Source organism: Enhydra lutris, unplaced genomic scaffold, assembly GCF_002288905.1.
Source record: "Enhydra lutris kenyoni isolate GAN:26980312 unplaced genomic scaffold, ASM228890v2 scaffoldscaffold69, whole genome shotgun sequence".
Classification (NCBI taxonomy): domain Eukaryota; kingdom Metazoa; phylum Chordata; class Mammalia; order Carnivora; family Mustelidae; genus Enhydra; species Enhydra lutris.
The window spans coordinates 2,109,648-2,127,653 of NW_019154153.1; the positions used below are offsets into that span (position 1 = coordinate 2,109,648).

The 18,006-nt window shown below is 37.2% G+C and overlaps 1 protein-coding gene across 3 annotated transcripts in view; it reads right to left on the reverse strand.

Moving 5' to 3' along the window:
• The window catches only part of LOC111159739 (adiponectin receptor 2), a 104,324-nt gene that overhangs the window by 64,085 nt on the left and 22,233 nt on the right, over positions 1–18,006 (reverse strand). The window contains exon 1 of one of the 3 annotated variants that reach the window (XM_022522317.1): positions 4,139–4,156. The exons of the other annotated variants lie outside the window; for them this stretch is intronic. The gene's annotated coding sequence lies outside the window, so the exon portion shown is untranslated. Of the gene's footprint in view, positions 1–4,138; positions 4,157–18,006 lie in introns of those variants that run through there. 3 annotated transcript variants of the gene reach the window in all.

Genomic DNA, 18,006 nt, shown 5'->3' on the forward strand with positions numbered 1-18,006 from the left:
GGGCCTCTAGCCTCCACAATTGTGGGAAAATAAATTTCTGTTGTTTAAGCCACCCGGTCTGTGGTATTTTATGGAAACCCTAGCAAATGAATACACCTGCCTTTCAACAGTAGCACATTTCTTCAGAAATAAATGAAAATAAATTACATATCAATGTTTATCTCTAGTAGTAGACATCATAAAGGCCCTTTAGATAGTCATTGACCATTTAATTTTTAACCACTTAATAAGCAATCTGGGGAAACAGCTTCAAGAGCATACAAGAACTAGTCAGTGTTCAGGACCCTCAGGCAGAATCAACAAACTTTTTCTGTAAAAGTCCTGATAGTAAACATTTTAGACTTTGCAGGCCATAAAAGGCATCTGGTACAGCTACTTAACTCTGACACTATGGTGCAAAACTGCCCTTAGACAATACGTAAGTGAATGGGTATGGCTGTATACGAATTAAGTTTTATTCGTGGACACTGAAATGTACATGTCATATCATTTACATTCATATGTCACAAAATAACTTTTCAAAACTATTCAAAAATGTAAAAACCATTCTTAGCTCATGAGCCTGCCAAGCTACATTTCACAACCCTACCCTAAAACAGAAAATTTATCACATCCATTTTACAGATGAAGAAATCTCCAGGGGTTTCCCCTACAGAGCAATGATTAATATAGCATCCCAATGCTTAGACTGCAAGTATGTTCATCTATCTCCGTCTACAAAACTATGCAAATAGCAGAACAAAAAGGTGTCACAATTTGGGTTTATTCTATCCTGAAGAACTCTTTCTTTACCAAACCTAAAAAATCACTATTCTTCCTTAAGTTATATTTCTCCTCACACCATGAAGGAAACTGGGAAAAAAAAAAAAAAAAAAATTATATAAATTGACAGATCAGATGACATATCCCCCTATTAACCCAAGAGTGGCCAGAAGGCACCAGAAACAAGATACAGAAAAACATAACACCATTAGATTTTAGTTTAATAAAGATTTTCTAAAATGGAACAAGTGACCCAAAACAAAATTTTTAAAACCATCCAAGGTCACAATTCTGTAACTGTTTCCAGATGCCCTCTTTCTCTGCATTAAACAATGACCATGACATGGTAACCTTTGTTTTTTAACTCTTTAAAAAAAATTTTTTTTTTGCCTCTTCTCAAGCTTAGGTAAATGGAAAATACAAAAGGCATTGAGAGGAATCCTTGTCAGTAAGAAAATGGCTATCAGAATATCAGAAAACAGTGGCTTAAATTACCTTTTGAAAAAGTTAAACAGAAGGGTATGTATTCAAAAGAAAATTTTCAATCTAGAGATAAGAATTAAGTTTGGCAACCAAGTCAGACCTGAAACTTATGCCTAAAAATTCCTCTCTTTTCAAAAGGTAGGGTAAGTAGGGGCACCTGGGTGGCTCAGTCGGTTAAGTGTCCAACTCTTGATATCAGCTCAAGTCATGATCTCAGGGTATGGGATCAAGCCCCTCATCAGGCTCCATGCCCAGTGTGGAGTCTGCTTGGGATTCTGACTCCCTCTGCCTTGCTCAATCAATCATTCTAAAAAGAGGTTAAGTAAATTATGGTGGTAAAGTAGAATAATGTCTCCCACCACCAAAGATGTCTACACTTAATCCCTGGAACCTGTAACTATGTTATGAAACATGTCAAAAGAAAATTAAGGTTGTACATGGAATTAAGTACTTGACGTTTAAGAGTATAAAGGAGCCCTGAGACCAAAAAAGTTTGCTAACACCTGAGCTAAATAAAAGCCTTCAGCAGACAAGAAATGAACTGAGATAGTGGAGTGTGATTTTGATTCTTTAAATTTTCATCGAGTCTTTCACCATGTCAAGACAAACTTATATTTTTATATTTGTAATTTTTAAAACCATTTAATTAAAGCTCAAGTTAAAACAAGGTAATGTCTCACCCCTACTTAAGATCTTAAAATGACTGCTCACAGCTTGCAGAATAAAATAAAAACTCCTCAGTGCAGCACAAAAAGCATCCAATCTTCTCCTTACCAGAAAGCCACTTCAGGTACACTAAATTCTAGACTACCCAATGTACTCAGCTCCCTCTCGTCTCTCCAGGTGTCTTCCATGTTGCACGCGGTCTGGAACCACCTCCACTTTCATTTTACTAACTTTCTCCTTTTTCAGAACTCCAGTCAGGTATCCATCCCCATCTCCTCCAAGAAGCATCCTAAGATAGGGTAATTACCTCTGTGTGTTATCATGGTTTCATCTGCAGCAACCCACTGTTTCCTTACTTACCTACTGTTCCCACTAGAGTATGAGCAGAAGTATAAGAACAGAGAGCAGCACTTTAATCACCTTTTAAATTCACAGCCAAGTTACACTTCCTGACACAAAATAAATTTTCAAATGTCTTCTGAAGGAATTCATGTTCTCTAACTTAGGATTTTCCTTTCAACTCTGGGGCGCCTGGGTGACTCAGTTAAGTGTCTGCCTTTGGCTCAAGTCATGATTCCAGGGTCCTGGGATGAAGCCCTACAACTGGGCTCCCTGCTCAGCGGGGAACATGCTTCTCCCTCTGTCCCTCTCCCTGAGCTTGTACACTCTTTTTCTCTCTCTCGAATAAATAAAATCTTTAAAATTTTTTTCCTTCTCAACTCTATTACTGCCCCCCAAAGCCTATATGTAAGTCATCCCCCTAAAAAGAATTTTTATGGCAATATAAAATTAAAAAAGAAATCTTGCACTAAAGAGAATCTCACTCAAAAACTGTTTTTTGTTTTGTTTTGTTTTTGTTTTTTTTATTTGACAGACAGAGATCACAAGTAGGCAGAGAGGCAGGCAGAGAGAGAAAGGAGGAAGCAGGCTGCCTGCCAAGCAGAGAGCCCGATGTGGGGCTCGATCCCAGGACCCTGGGATCATGACCCGAGCCGAAGGCAGAGGCTTTAACCCACTGAGCCACCCAGGCGCCCCCAAAAACTATTTTTTTAAGTGACCTGCCCCCAAATATACTTAACAAAGATGGACTTTTTGTTGTTATTAATTAATGCAACTATTAATTTCCATTTTTAAGAAAAGTATTCCTTTGCTTTTCAAAAGAATATGAATACAGAAATTTAGTCCCAGATCAAAATAGAGAAAAATATTCACAAAAATGGCTTCATCATTCAACCAGAAGAAAATCTCTTAACTGTACCCACTCCATTAATAAACATGCCTATGAAGCTGCCAGATAGTTTTGAGTAGCAGAGTTCACTGACCCCCAAAAGGTCATCACCTGGGGAGAAAGGAGGGACCAGCATAACTACCAACCTTAGATAAGATGATTTCTCCAGGCTGGAGAATTCACGTATTTACTTATTTAGTATTTTATTCTTTTAGGCTCTGGAATTCTCCCATACACTCTTTACAAAATAAAAAGGAACAAAAATACAAATTCCCAGGGTACCCAGGTGGCTCAGTCATTAAGTGTCTGACTTCAGCTCAGGCTCAGGTCCTGGGATCAAGCCCACATCAGGCTCCCTACTCAGCAGGAAGCCTGCCTTCCCTCTCCCACTCCCCCTGCTCGTGTTCCTGCTCTTGCTATCTCTCTATTACTGTCAAATAAATAAATAAAATCTTTAAAAAAAAATCATATATATATGATATATATGAACTCCCTGGGGAGGGAAAAAGGAGTTGTTCTGGTTTTCTCTAAAACAAGAAATGACAGAATTAGACCTTTTTTTGGCCCAACATGGAAAATTAAATTCAATTTATAAATAAAAAAGAAAATAATAAAACTTACTAAGGTGTGACCATAAGGGAATAACACATTAAAATCAAGTATTGATAATATCCTAATATTTACTTCCACCCTTGAATAGAAAAAATAATCAAAGAAAGTGAATCTGACATATGGCAACTCTAAGAAGACACTGACCAAATCCTCAATTCCAAGTAAGACTACAGAAAGAGTAGGGGTAATGCTGTCAGTAAAAAGTCAGTTTGTAGGGGCACCTGGGTGGCTCAGTCAATTAAAGCATTTGACTCTTGATTTTGGCTCAGGTCATGATCTCATGGAGCATACTTAAGATTCTCTCTCCCTCTCCCTTCTACCCCGTCCCCCTGCATCCCCCCAACCCCAGGTACATGTGCTTCCCAAATGAATAAAAGTCTAGGACACCTGGGTGGCTCAGTTGTTAAGCATCTGAGTCTTACACTGGACTCCTTGCTCAGTGAGGAGCCTGGTTCTCCCTCTGTCTGCTGCTTCACCAGTTTGTGCTGGCTTGCGTGCGCGCTCTCTCTCTCTCTCTCTCTCTCTCTCTCTCTCTCTCTGGAAAATAAATAAATAATAACATCTTTAAAGAAAGAAGGAAGGAAGGTCAGTTTGTATAACAAACTGTGTTTCTTCCATTACAGGAAGACTAATAAACAACTCACTGGTGTAGTCCTTTTCCAGCGTTTCTTTAACAACCCATCTTTCTATATGGTAAACTTGGAAATTATAAATAACACCATGAAGACAACTTCATACCAACTCTAGGAGGAACTGACTGGTTTTGAAACACAATTCAGCAGAAAACCTAAAGCCTGATAACAAACACATATTTTCTACATGACAAATTAATAACACTCTTTAAAAAAAAAAAAAAAAACCCTGAACTATGAACTATGAAAAGAACTATAAAAAGTGTGCTGAGGGGCACCTGGGTGGCTCAGTGGGTTAAAGCCTCTTCCTTCAGCTCAGGTCATGATCTCAGGGTCCTGGGATCGAACCCCACATCGGGCTCTCTCCTCAGCAGGGAGCCTGCTTCCCTTCCTCTCTTTCTGCCTGCCTCTCTACCTACTTGTGATCTCTGTCTGTCAAATAAATAAATCTTTTTTAAAAAAGTGTGCTGAGGGCACCTGGGTGGCTCAGTGGGTTAAGCCGCTGCCTTCGGCTCAGGTCATGATCTCAGGGTCCTGGGATCGAGTCCCGCATCGGGCTCTCTGCTTGGCGGGGAGCCTGCTTCCCTCTCTCTCTCTCTCTCTCTCTCTGCCTGCCTCTCCATCTACTTGTGATCTCTCTCTGTCAAATAAATAAATTAAAAAAAAATCTTTAAAAAAAAAAAAAAGTGTGCTGAAAGAAAAAGTATTTAGATACTGAATATCTAACAAAAGGAGACCACAATTTCAAACAGAAATAAATACATGTTATTTAATATAAACACATGCTGTCAAGTACCCATTCTCTGATTTATTCTTCAGAACAACTGCAAGGATTCAATACTTCTCTTCTACAGCTGAGGAGTCTAAGGCTCAAACACGCTGAGCAGGTAACTCAAAGCCTCGAAGCTGGTAAGTAGAACAGAATTCAAACTCAGGTCCTCCACACTTTCTCCATTCAGCCATGATGCCCTAAGTAGAAATGAAAATAGGCCAAAAATATGCACAGTAACGCTGACCAAAATTTTTTGTACCAAAAATAAGGGTACATGGTTTAGCTAGAAATGTATTTTCCTAACTTTAAATTTCTGTATTTGAAATATACCTTCAAAAAGTCCAATTTTATGACCTACAAAAAAAAAAAAAATTGATCCAGTAATTCTACTGGTAGTTAACTTGCAAAAAAAGAAGTTACTGCAGGTCTCAAGAGTTTAATTATTACCCTTAGGGCTATATCCAAGAGCATGCTGTCTCAAGGAAAGCATGTTTCCCTGCCTATAAAAGGAAGTATATGTGAAAGAATCTTATTTAACTAGACTAAATGCACACTCAGACTATATCATAATAAGAGGAAATTAAGCATGTATCAAAACTATATCTAAGGCCTTCAATAAACTATTACATAAAGTTCTGAAGTAATCAAGAACAGAAGATCCAGATGACATACATTAATTTCTTGTGTTTTCAAAAGAACACAGTATGACCACTTTCTTAAGTGAAACCACTGAGAAACTTAAAAACAAAAAAGTTAGACCTCAGAATTATACATATAACCAGTGTTACTCTTTCCTGGATAGCAATATAAACTATAGTAAATCTCCAGTGTACACAGAACAGGATCTGGATCTGCAGTCCTAGTACATAAAGAACTACCTAAAAAAATGGCCTTGACTTCTTGACCTACTAACCCTATTCTTTGGAATTTCTCCTTGAAATATATACTAAAGCAATATAAAAAGGGGAAATCTATATGCACAAAAGCATTTTATTTTAGGGAGAAAAAATTAAAAAGCAGTTAACCAATAACAAAAGAATGGGAAGCCACATCCACTTTTTTCATTAGAATATTAAGTACATTTAGAAAATGGACAAATATGGTCTGTTTACGGTATCTTAAAATTAAAGAGCAAGACAAAATGTGTATTACAATTAAATAAAAACAAGCTTTACAGATATATAAAAATGTGTGTGCCTAGGTATTAAAGTTAAAAAGGCAATTTACCTAAATGAATTGAAAACTTAGGTCCACACAAAAAGTTGCACAAAGGTTTATAGTAGCTTCATTCATGATTACTAGAAATTGGAAGCAAGATATTCTTCCATAGGTGAATGGATGAACTGTGATACATCAACACAACAAAATATTACACAGTAATAAAAAGAAACAAGCTATCAAACCATGAAAAGAAATTTATATAAAGGAAACTTACACAAATACTGCTAATGGAAAAATGCCAATCTGAAAGGCTACACATTGTATGATTTCAACTATATGACATTCTAGAAAAGAGAAAATTAGGGAGACAGTAAGAAGATCAGTGATTAACAGGAGTTCAGGGGAGAGAGAGATGAATAGATGGAGCACAGGGTATTTTTAGGGCAGTGAAACTATTCGGTATGATACTGCAATGGTGGATACATACACATTTTCACAACCCAAAGAATAAACCCTATTGTTAACTATGGAATTTATAGTTAATAATAATATATCAATATTGGCACATCAACCATAACAAATATACTACACTAATGAATGATAACAATACTAGAGAAAACTGGAGGGAATAAGAGAGGGTATATGGGAACTCTCTACTTTCCACTCAGTTTTTCTAACAATATAAAATTGCTCAAAGTAAGAAAAAAAAACAAAAACAAAATAACAAAAGTATTGGGGCATCTAGGTGGCTTAGTTGGTTAAGTGTCTGCCTTCAGCTCAGGTCATGATCCCAAGGTCTTGGGATGGAGCCCAACATTGGGCTTCCTGCTAATCAGCGAGCCTGCTTCTCCCTCTCCCTCTGCCTGCCACTCTGCCTACGTGTGCTCTTTGTCAAATAAATAAATCTTTAAAAAACAAAAAGTATTAGTTTTTTTAAAAAAGAAACTTTCACAAAACAAGAGATAAAGACTTCCCCAAACAAAAGCTGAGGGAGTTACTCACTACCACACCTGCCTTTCAAGAATTGTTAAAGAGAGTTCTTCAAACTGAAATGAAAGGATACTAATTAATAACATGGAAACATATAAAATTGTAACACTCACCGACAAAGGCAAGTATATACTCAAATACAGACTAATATTGTACTGAAGGTGTGCATATCACTTTCAACTCTAATATAAAAGTTAAAAAACAAAACTATTAAAAGTAAGTATACCTACAAGTGCCTGGGTGGCTCAGGGGGTTGAGTGTCTGCCTTCAACCCAGGTCATGATTTCAGGGTTCTGGGATCCAGCTCTGCATCAGGCTCCCTACTCCGGGGGGGCGGTCTACTTCTCACTCTCTCTACACCTCCCCGCCTCTTGTGCGCATGCTCTCTCAAATGGATAAATAAAATCTTTAAAAATTTTTAAAAATTAAAAATACCTATAGCTACAATATTTTGCTAATGACTACCCAATATAAAAATATGTAAATTGTGACATCAATAATATAAAAGATGGGATGAGCAAGTGTTGAATATGTTGTTATCAGCTTAAAATAAGCTGTTTTGCTTTTCTGTAAACCTCATACAACCAAAAAGAAGACAGCTCTAGTAGATACTTAAAAGATAAAAAGAGGGGCGCCTGGGTGGCTCAGTGGGTTGAGCCGCTGCCTTCGGCTCAGGTCATGATCTCGGGGTCCTGGGATCGAGCCCCGCATCGGGCTCTCTGCTCAGCAGGGAGCCTGCTTCCTCCTCTCTCTCTGCCTGCCTCTCTGCCTGTTTGTGATCTCTGTCTGTCAAATAAAAAAAAAAAAAAAAAAAAAAAAAAAGATAAAAAGATTCAATGCATACCACTATTTTTTAAAAAATCATTAAATCATGAAAAGACAGCAAGAAAGGAAGAATGGAACAAAGGAAATAAAAAAGTCAGAAAACAGTAAAATGGCAACAGTAAGCCCTTACGTATCAATAATAGTTTAAATGTTAATGGGCTGGATTCTTCCATGAAAGACATGAGTCTGTGAGTACATTAAAAACAAGATCCAATAATATGTTCACTACAAGAGATTCACTTTAGCTACAGGGACACATATAAACTGAAAACAGAGAGATGGAAAAAGATATTCCATGCAAACAGTAAATGAAAGAGAGCAGGATATTACTCAGCCATCAAAAAGAATGAAATTTTACCATTTCCAACGATGTGGATAAAGATAGAGTGTATTATGCTAAGCAAAATAGGTCAGCCAGAGAAAGACAAATACCACGATTTCACTCTTGTGTGGAATTTAAAAAACAAAACAGATGAACATAGGGGTAGGGGGAAAAAAGAAAGAAGGGGAAGGAAACCTTAAGAGACCCTTAACTATAGAAAACAAACTGAGGGTTGACGGAGGGAGGTGAGTGAGGAATGGGCTAGATGGATGATGGGTATTAAGGAGGGCACCTGTGATGAGCACTGGGTGTTATATTAAGCAATGAATCACTAAATTCTATACCTAAAGCCAATTTTACCATATATGTTAATAAACTAGAATTTTTTTATTAACATAAAATGTATTATTTGCCCCAGAGGTACAGATCTGTGAATCATCAGGCTTACACATTTCACAGCACTCACCATAGCACACACCCTCCCCAATGTCCATAACCCAGCTAGAATTTATTTTTATTAAGATTTTATTTTGAGGGGCGCCTGGGTGGCTCAGTGGGTTAAAGCCTCTGCTTTCGGCTCAGGTCATGATCCCAGGGTCTTGGGATCGAGCCCCGCATCAGGCTCTCTGCTCAGCAGGAAGCCTGCTTTCTCCTCTCTCTCTGCCTGCCTCTCTGCCTACTTGTGATTTCTGTCTGTCAAATAAATAAATAAAATCTTTAAAAAAAAAAAAAAAAGGATTTTATTTTGAGGGGCGCCTGGGTGGCTCAGTGGGTTAAAGCCTCTGCCTTGGGCTCAGGTCATGATCCCAGTGTCCTGGGATCGAGCCCCGCATAGGGGGTCTCTGCTCAGTGGGGAGTCTGCTTCCTCCCTCTCTCTCTGCCTGCCTCTCTGCCTACTTGTGATCTCTGTCTGTCAAATGAATAAATGAAATCTTTAAAAAAAAAAAAAAAAAGATTTTATTTTGAAAGAGTACCTAAGCAGGGCGAGGGGCAAAGGCAGATAGAGAATTTCAAGCGGACTCCATGTTGATTGCAAAACCCACTTTGGGGCTCAATCTCACAACCCTGAGATCATGACCTGAGCAGAAATCAAGAGTCAGATGCTTAAACGATTCAGGCACCCAGGTATCCCAACTTACTAGAATTTAAATACAAACCTAAAATTTTGAAAAAAAAAAAAAAAAGGAAAGAAAGAGCAGAAGTAGCTGTACTTATTATACCAGACAAAAATAGACTTTTAGTTAAAAACCATGAAAAAAGATAGACATTATATAATAATAAAGGGGTCAACCCAACTTGGCGGGAAGCCTGCTTCCTCCTCTCTCTCTCTCTGCCTGCCTCTCTGCCTGCTTGTGATCTCTGTCAAATAAATAAATAAAATCTTTAAAAAAAAAAAAGCCATCCAAATCAGAAAAGAAATAAAATATTTTTGTAAATGACAAGATCTTGTGTAGAAAAAACAGCAAAGGGGTGCCTAAGTGGCTCAGTCAGTCAAGCCTTCGGCTTAGGTCACAATCCAGGGGTCCTGGGATGGAGCCCCATGTCAGGCTCCCTGCTCAGCTGGAAGTCTGCTTCTCCCTCTCCCTCAGCCCCTCCCCCTGCTGGTGCTCTCTCTCTTTCTAGCCCAAATAGACAAAATCTTTAAAAAAAAAAAAAAAAAAAATTAAGGCTCCACCAAAAACTGTCAGAATAAACAAATTCAGTAAATTTGCAGGATACAAAACCTATATGCAAAAAAAAAAAATCAATTAATTGCACTGAAGCATCAAAAAATATATTAAGAAAACAACCTCATTTACAATAGCTTTAAAAAAGATGAAATACTTAGGAATAAATTTAACTGAGGAGGTGAAAGATCTATACACTGAAAACTCTTATGATATTGATGGAAGAAATTGAAAAGACACAAATAAATGGCAAGTTAGTCCATGCTCATGGACTGGAAGAATTAACACTGTTAAATGTGCATAGTACCCAAAGCAATCTACAAATTCAAGGCAATCCTACCAAAATTCCAGTGGCATTTTTCGCAGAAATAGGAAAAAAAAGTCTTAAGATCCATATGGTACCAAAATGAACAAGTAGTCAAACCAATCTTGAGCTAAAAGAACAAAGGTATCATACTTCCTGATTTCAAAATACATTACACAAAGCTACAGTAATCAAAACATATGGTATTGGCATAAAAACAGACATAGATTAATGCAACAAAATAGAGCCCAAAAATAAACCCAAGCAACTACAGTCAACTGACCTTCAACAACAGTGCCAAAAACACACAATGAGGTAACAATGGTCTTGTCAATAAATGGTGTTGCGAAAACTGGACATCCATATGCAAAAGAATGGAACTTGACCATTATCTCACACCATACACAAAAATCAACTCAAAATAAATTAGACTTAAATGTAAGAAATGAAACTATAAAACAGGAGGGAAAACAGGGGGGAAAGCTTCTTGACATTAGCCTAGGAAATGATTTTTTTCAATAGGACCCCAAAAGGTAATAAAAACAAAAAGATGGTAGGATTACATTAAACTAAAAAGTTTTTACACAGCAAAGAAAACAATCAGCTGAGTGAAGAGACAACCTATGAAAAGAGAGAAAATATTTGCAAACCATACATCTGATAAGAAGCTAATATTCAAAATACACAAATATGGAATGCCTGGGTGGCTCAGTTGGTTAAGCAGCTGCCTTTGGCTCAGGTCATGATCCTAGCGTCCTGGGATCGAGTCCCACATCCGGCTCCTTGCTCGGCGGGGAGCCTGCTTCTCCCTCTGCCTCTGCCTGCCATTCTGTCTGCCTGTGCTCGCTCACTCTCTCTCCCTCTCTGACAAATAAATAAAATCTAAAAAAATAAATAAATAAATAAATAAATAAAATAAAAAAAATAAAAAAAACCAAAATACACAAATAGCTCAAACAATCAAAAGCAAAAAAAAAACAAATAACCCACCTAAAAAATAGGCAAAGGATTTGAGTAGACACATCTCCAGAGAAAACACACAAATGGCCAACAGGTATATGGAAAGGTACTCAACATCACTAGTCATCAGGGAAAAGCAAATCCAAACCAGGAGGTATCACCTCACCCGTTAGAGCAGCTATTATCAAAAAGACAAAGTTAACATGAGCTGATGAGGATAATCCAGCAATTCCACTTCTGGGGATAGCCAAGAAAATGAAAAGATATCAGGATCTCAAAAAGATGTCTGCACTCCATGTTCATGTGACGCATTACTCCCAATATATGTATGGGTAAAAATGAAGTGTCCATTGACAGATGAATGAATAAAGAAATTAGGATATATAATATTTCATTACACACACACAGCACTGAAAGAAGGAAATCCTGCCATCTGCATTTAGAGACATGGATGAAACGGGAGGATATTATGCTAAGTATAATGAGCCAGACACAGACTGACAAATATCACCATGAACTCACTTATATGCAGAATCTAAAAGAGTCAAACTCAGGGGCGCCTGGGTGGCTCAGTGGGTTAAGCCGCTGCCTTCAGCTCAGGTCATGATCTCAGGGTCCTGGGATCGAGCCCCACATCGGGCTCTCTGCTTGACGGGGAGCCTGCTTCCCTCTCTCTCTCTCTGTCTCTGCCTGCCTCTCTGTCTACTTATGATCTCTCTCTGTCAAATAAATAAATAAAATCTTAAAAAAAAAAAAAAGTCAAACTCATAAAAACAAAGTAAAAAGGCAGTTGCCAGGAGCTAGGTAATGCAGGACATGGAGAAACATTAATCAAAGGGTACAAAATCTCAGATACACAGGATGAATAAGTTCTGGAGATTTAATATACAGCATGGTAACTACAGCTAATAATTTTGTATTGCATACTTGCCATCTATTAAGAGGGTAAATCTTAAGTGTTTTTAGGACCAAATAAAAGGGAGGTGAGAATATGTTATGTGAGGTAATGGATATGTTAATTATTTGACTGTGGTACCCACTTCACTATATATATATATATATATGTGTGTGTATCTATACACACACACGTGTGTGTGTGTATATATATATCAACCAAATCATCCTTTTCTCCTAAATTATATATAATTTTTTACTTGTCACTTAAACGTCAGTAAAGCTAGAGGGGGCAGGGAAGGAATCTACATAGCAGCACTATTCACAATGGCCAAAAAGCTTAAAGAACAGATGAATGGATAAACAAAACGTGATTTAATCATAATAGAGAATATTCTTCAGCCATAGAAAGAAACGAAATTCTAATACATGCTACAAAATGAATAACATAAACATTATGCTATATGCTACATATTACATAAACCAGACACAAAAGACAAGATAAGGAGCTAATATTCAAAATACACAAATAGCTCAAACAACTCAAAAGCAAAAAAAACAAATAACCCACCTAAAAAATAGGCAAAGGATTTGAGTAGACACATCTCCAGAGAAAACACACAAATGGCCAACAGGTATATGGAAAGGTACTCAACATCACTAGTCATCAGGGAAAAGCAAATCCAAACCAGGAGGTATCACCTCACCCCTGTTAGAGCAGCTATTATCAAAAAGACAAAGTTAACATGAGCTGATGAGGATAATCCAGCAATTCCACTTTTTTTTTAACTATGTAAATTCTATTTTATTATTCAGAGTTGCAGAAACATTAAAATAAACGTAGGTAAAAATAGCAATATGCAAAGGTCTGCTTTTCATTTTAACATATCCACAAGAAACTAACATAAAAGTAGACATTTACAAATTTGCAGAAGCCACAAATTGAAGCAATCACCTGTATATAAAACAGCTAGAAATCTACTAGCCATTGTAATATCCCCATGAAGAATCTGAAAAATGTTCTCTATTAAGAACATATGAAATCCACCAAACAGAAAAGTCTTGTTCAAGTATGCGTTGGTGGTACAGTGGTGAGCATAGCTGCCTTCCACAAAAGCCTGCTCATTAAAAGAGGACACTTCCCCCAAGAAGTGTCATGATATAAGCAATTCACCTTCAAATTGTTGCTTAGCAAAAAATTTAAAAAAAATTAAATAGAGAGGTATGAGACACAAAGAGATGAGGCAAGTATGACAAAATAAATTAATATGTGATAAACTAATTGTTAACAAGACTGTTCGTTACTGAGTCCAGATGGAAGATATAGGCTATTCTCTGTACTGTCTTTTTCAGCTTTTCTATGTTGAAAATTCTTATAATAAAAAATTCAGAAAGGATGGGGCGCCTGGGTGGCTCAGTGGGTTAAGCCACTGCCTTCGGCTCAGGTCATGATCTCAGGGTCCTGGGATCGAGTCCCGCATCGGGCTCTCTGCTCAGCGGGGAGCCTGCTTCCCTCTCTCTCTCTCTCTCTCTGCCTGCCTCTCCATCTACTTGTGATCTCTCTCTGTCAAATAAATGAATAAAATCTTTAAAAAAAAAAAAAATTCGGAAAGGAAGTTTACATACAATTCTAAACTTAGAAGTATAACTGAAGTCAGTCTCTTCTTCCCTTAGATATTAAATATATTTCAGTAATAATCATATTTTATTTGAGGTTTTTAAATGAACTATAAAGCCAATCCACAGATTTGGGGTATATACAGAATTATCTTTGAATATGATAGAAACTCCTGAATGTAAGAGGAAGAGCTTCTAAAATTTGTTTTAGCCTGAATTCATTCCACCAGAACCCATGAGAGTATATAAATCTTGCAGATTCGGTTATAGCTAGTCAACTTAAACTGAGGAAAGTTAGTTCTTGGCTTTTCCTTTTTTTACAGGGAGTTGACCTGTAGCTTCTAAGTACTTATTGATGAGGTCTTCTTGCGTGGACTGTATGATTCCACTTAAATAAGGTTACTAGGATAGGCAAATTCATAGACTGAAACTAAAACAGAGGTAACCAGGATGTGGGGAAAGGAAGGAGTAGGAAGTTATTGGTTAATTGAAAACATTTTCTTTCTGGAATGATAGAAAAGTTGGGGAAATAGCAGTGATGATTACAATACACTCCTAATGTATTTAATACCAATGAATTGTACACTTAAAAATGGGTAAGATGTGGGGCGCCTGGGTGGCTCAGTGGGTTAGGCCGCTGCCTTCAGCTCGGGTCATGATCTCAGGATCCTGGGATCGAGTCCCGCATCGGGCTCTCTGCTCAGCAGGGAACCTGCTTCCCCCCCCCCCTTGCCTACCTCTCTGTCTACTTGTGATCTCTCTCGGTCAAATAAATAAATAAATAAATCTTTTTTTTAAAAAAAGGGGGAAAAAATGGGTAAGTTGTAAATTTATAAATACATATTTTTTTACCACAATAAAAAAAAATGAAGTACTGATACATTCTACAACATGGATGAATCTGAAAAACATTTGCTAAGTGAAAGACATCAAATAAAAAAGGCTGTACTATTTTATGATTCCATCTATATGAAATATCCAGAATAGGTAAATCCATATGAACAGAAAGCTAGACTACCAGCTGCCAGGGGCTGGACGAGGGGAAAATGGGAATAACTGCTTGATAGGTATGGGGGTTTCCTTTTGGGGTGATAAAAAAAGTTCTAGAACCGGGCTGTGGTGATAGTTGCACAACACTATGAATGTACTCAATATCATTGAATTGTATACTTTAACATGATGAATTTGGGGCACCTGGGTGGTTCATTCGGTTATTTGTCAGCTCTTGATCTCAGCTCAGGTCTCAATCTCAAAGTTATGAGTTCAAGCCCCACTCCATGCCCAGCTGGTTGCTGAGATTACTTTAAATTAAATTTTAAAAAAGTGATTTTTCCACAATTTTTAAAAAGAAACCTAGAGTATTAAAATGTGTAATGTTTTACTGTTAGCTTTATCAACGTATAATTCCTTTCAAATAAATATATATGGTATCATCTAATTTTTAATAAGGTAAACATCATTTATTTGTCACAGCAGCCAAAAAAACTTAAAATCTATGGTATCATTTATACTAATAAGAGGGCTGGTCATTAAAATTTGTTGAGGTTTTTTTTAAGATTTTATTTATTGATTTGAGAGAGAGAGAGAGAGAGAGAGAAAGAAAGAGAGAGAGAGAGAGGGAACACAAGCAGGGAGAGTGGGAGAGGCTTCCCATGACCCTGGGATCATGACCTGAGGCCAAGGCAGATGCTTAAGGACTCAGCCACCCAGGCGCCCCTGATCATTGAAATCTGTAAATAATTAGCCACAGTTTTAACTTGCTTCTCCCCCAAACCTTTAATTAAAGTCAAATAAAATCTTTTAAAATTATAATTTACACTCTACCACTCTGCTTATCTCCTTGTAGAGGTGCTAATGATCAGCAAACTGACCAGGAAATTTTGTAAAGAAACAAAATGCCAGGAGTTTAGATAATCGAAAACCCAGGTAATCAAATATTGCTATAAACAATATAATGAGGGGTGCCTGGGCGGCTCAGTGGGTTAAACCTCTGCCTTCGGCTCAGGTCATGATCTCAGAGACTTGGGATCGAGCCCCGCATCAGGCTCTCTGCTCAGCAGGGAGCCTACTTCCTCCTCTCTCTCTGCCTGCTTCTCTCTGCCTACTTGTGATCTGTTTGTCCAATAAATAAATAAAATCTTTAAAAAAAAAACAACAACAATATAATGAGCTCTTCCAAGTGTTTCTACTAAAACCATATTAACAGTCTTTTCAAAAAATTTGTCTCCTAGGATTCTGAGTAAAATTCACTGCTAAGGGTAAAGACCTACTAAGCATAACTTTTTCTGCCTAAGCTCTGATAAGAATACTTTAATACCTGGGACGCCTGGGTGGCTCAGTTGGTTAAGCAGCTGCCTTCGGCTCAGGTCATGGTCCCAGCGTCCTGGGATCGAGTCCCACATCGGGCTCCTTGCTCGTCAGGGAGCCTGCTTCTCCCTCTGCCTCTGCCTGCCATTCTGTCCGCCTGTGCTCGCTCTCTCTCCCTCTCTCTCTCTGACAAATAAATAAATAAAATCTTTAAAAAAAAAAAAAAGAATACTTTAATACCTGTAACTACAGTAATTATGATTATGTAAGGATCTAGAGATATATCCAATTATCTCTAGAGATGCCTTAGAATTCTCCCAAACAACTAAATAAATTAGCTTAAACTGTAAGTGAGAATCACAATGCACTTTCAGAAATGGAGACATACTATACAGTGAATAAGGCAGTTACTTAAGCAATATATAATACTTTTTCCTCCACATTTTTTTGTTCGTTCCTTTCCAGTGTGCCTTAGCTCTTAGCTAAGGATCCTAGGATAAACAGTACCATTAAACAAGGCTACATTCCTATCGTGTGAGTTCAGCTTTATTCCCTATTCATTCATTCACTCATTTCTTCAAACAAAGTTTACTATATGCCAAGTTTTGTGCTTCTCTCTGCTTTCTTACTACAGTTTTACTACAAGGCAAGAAATAGTTATATGGATGACACTTCTTTCTCTTAAGAAATAAGTAGAGGGGCGCCTGGGTGGCTCAGTGGGTTAAAGCCTCTGCCTTCGGCTCAGGTCATGATCTCAGAGTCCTGGGATCGAGCCCCGCGTTGGGCTCTCTGCTCTGCGAGGAGCCTGCTTCCCTCTCTCTCTGCTTGCCTCTCTGCCTACTTGTGATCTCTGTCAAATAAATAAATAAAATCTTAAAAAAAAAAAAAAAAGAAAGAAGTAGAAAGAATAGAATACATAGAAAATAAAAGAAAATATAAGCAGGTTTTGGGGGAATGGAAACTAAATTTAGAAGCTAATTATTCAGGGTAAGATAAGGAAATAATCAGAAGGTATTAAGAGCAAACATTACTCAAAAAACAAAAAAGCATATGGTAATATATATCCCTTTCCGATGCTTGTCATTCTAAAGAAAAAAAACTATTAAAAAAAAAAGATTGCCTAATGATTTTTAAACTATTAATAAAGAAAAAAAAGTTCCAAGTCAAAAAAAAATCAGGAACTTTTAGTTCCTCCAAAAACTAAGTAATACTCAAACAATACACAAAAGCCGGTGTTCAAATATTTATTGTAGTATAATATTAGGAATCAAAAAACTAACCTCAGCCTCATAGCCTCCAGCGCATTCTAGGGATAATGGGAAAGATAAATAGGCCTGAGGTGTAATATTATTATCTATCATGATGATCTACTGCAAGTTGCAAAAAGAAATTATGGGTGAAGGAGAAAAAAGATTTAGGTAAGTCACAGAGAACAAAAGTATTAAAACAATGAACTGTCCCACCGTTAAACAAATGATTGTCTAGTAAGGAAGAGTAAAAAATTGGAAAAGTATTTGAAACTAGGCTTTAATTTGCTCCAAGAGTCTTAACAGCAAAGGGAGTAATACAGGAGAAGGAAAGTAAGACTTCTGAGTATCTGTCAATCAGAAGAGTTAATCTTTATTCTACTTACACAGAAAATTTTCACTCATCAAGATTCTATGAATACTGTGCTGTATTACAAAGAGCTTTAAAAAAAAATACAGATGGAAAATAGCTGGTAGGAAGAAACAAGTAACTAAGAGGTACTTGAGTCTCTGAATAGGTGCAGAAATCCTATACAAATTTGGCCACTGCATTTTCA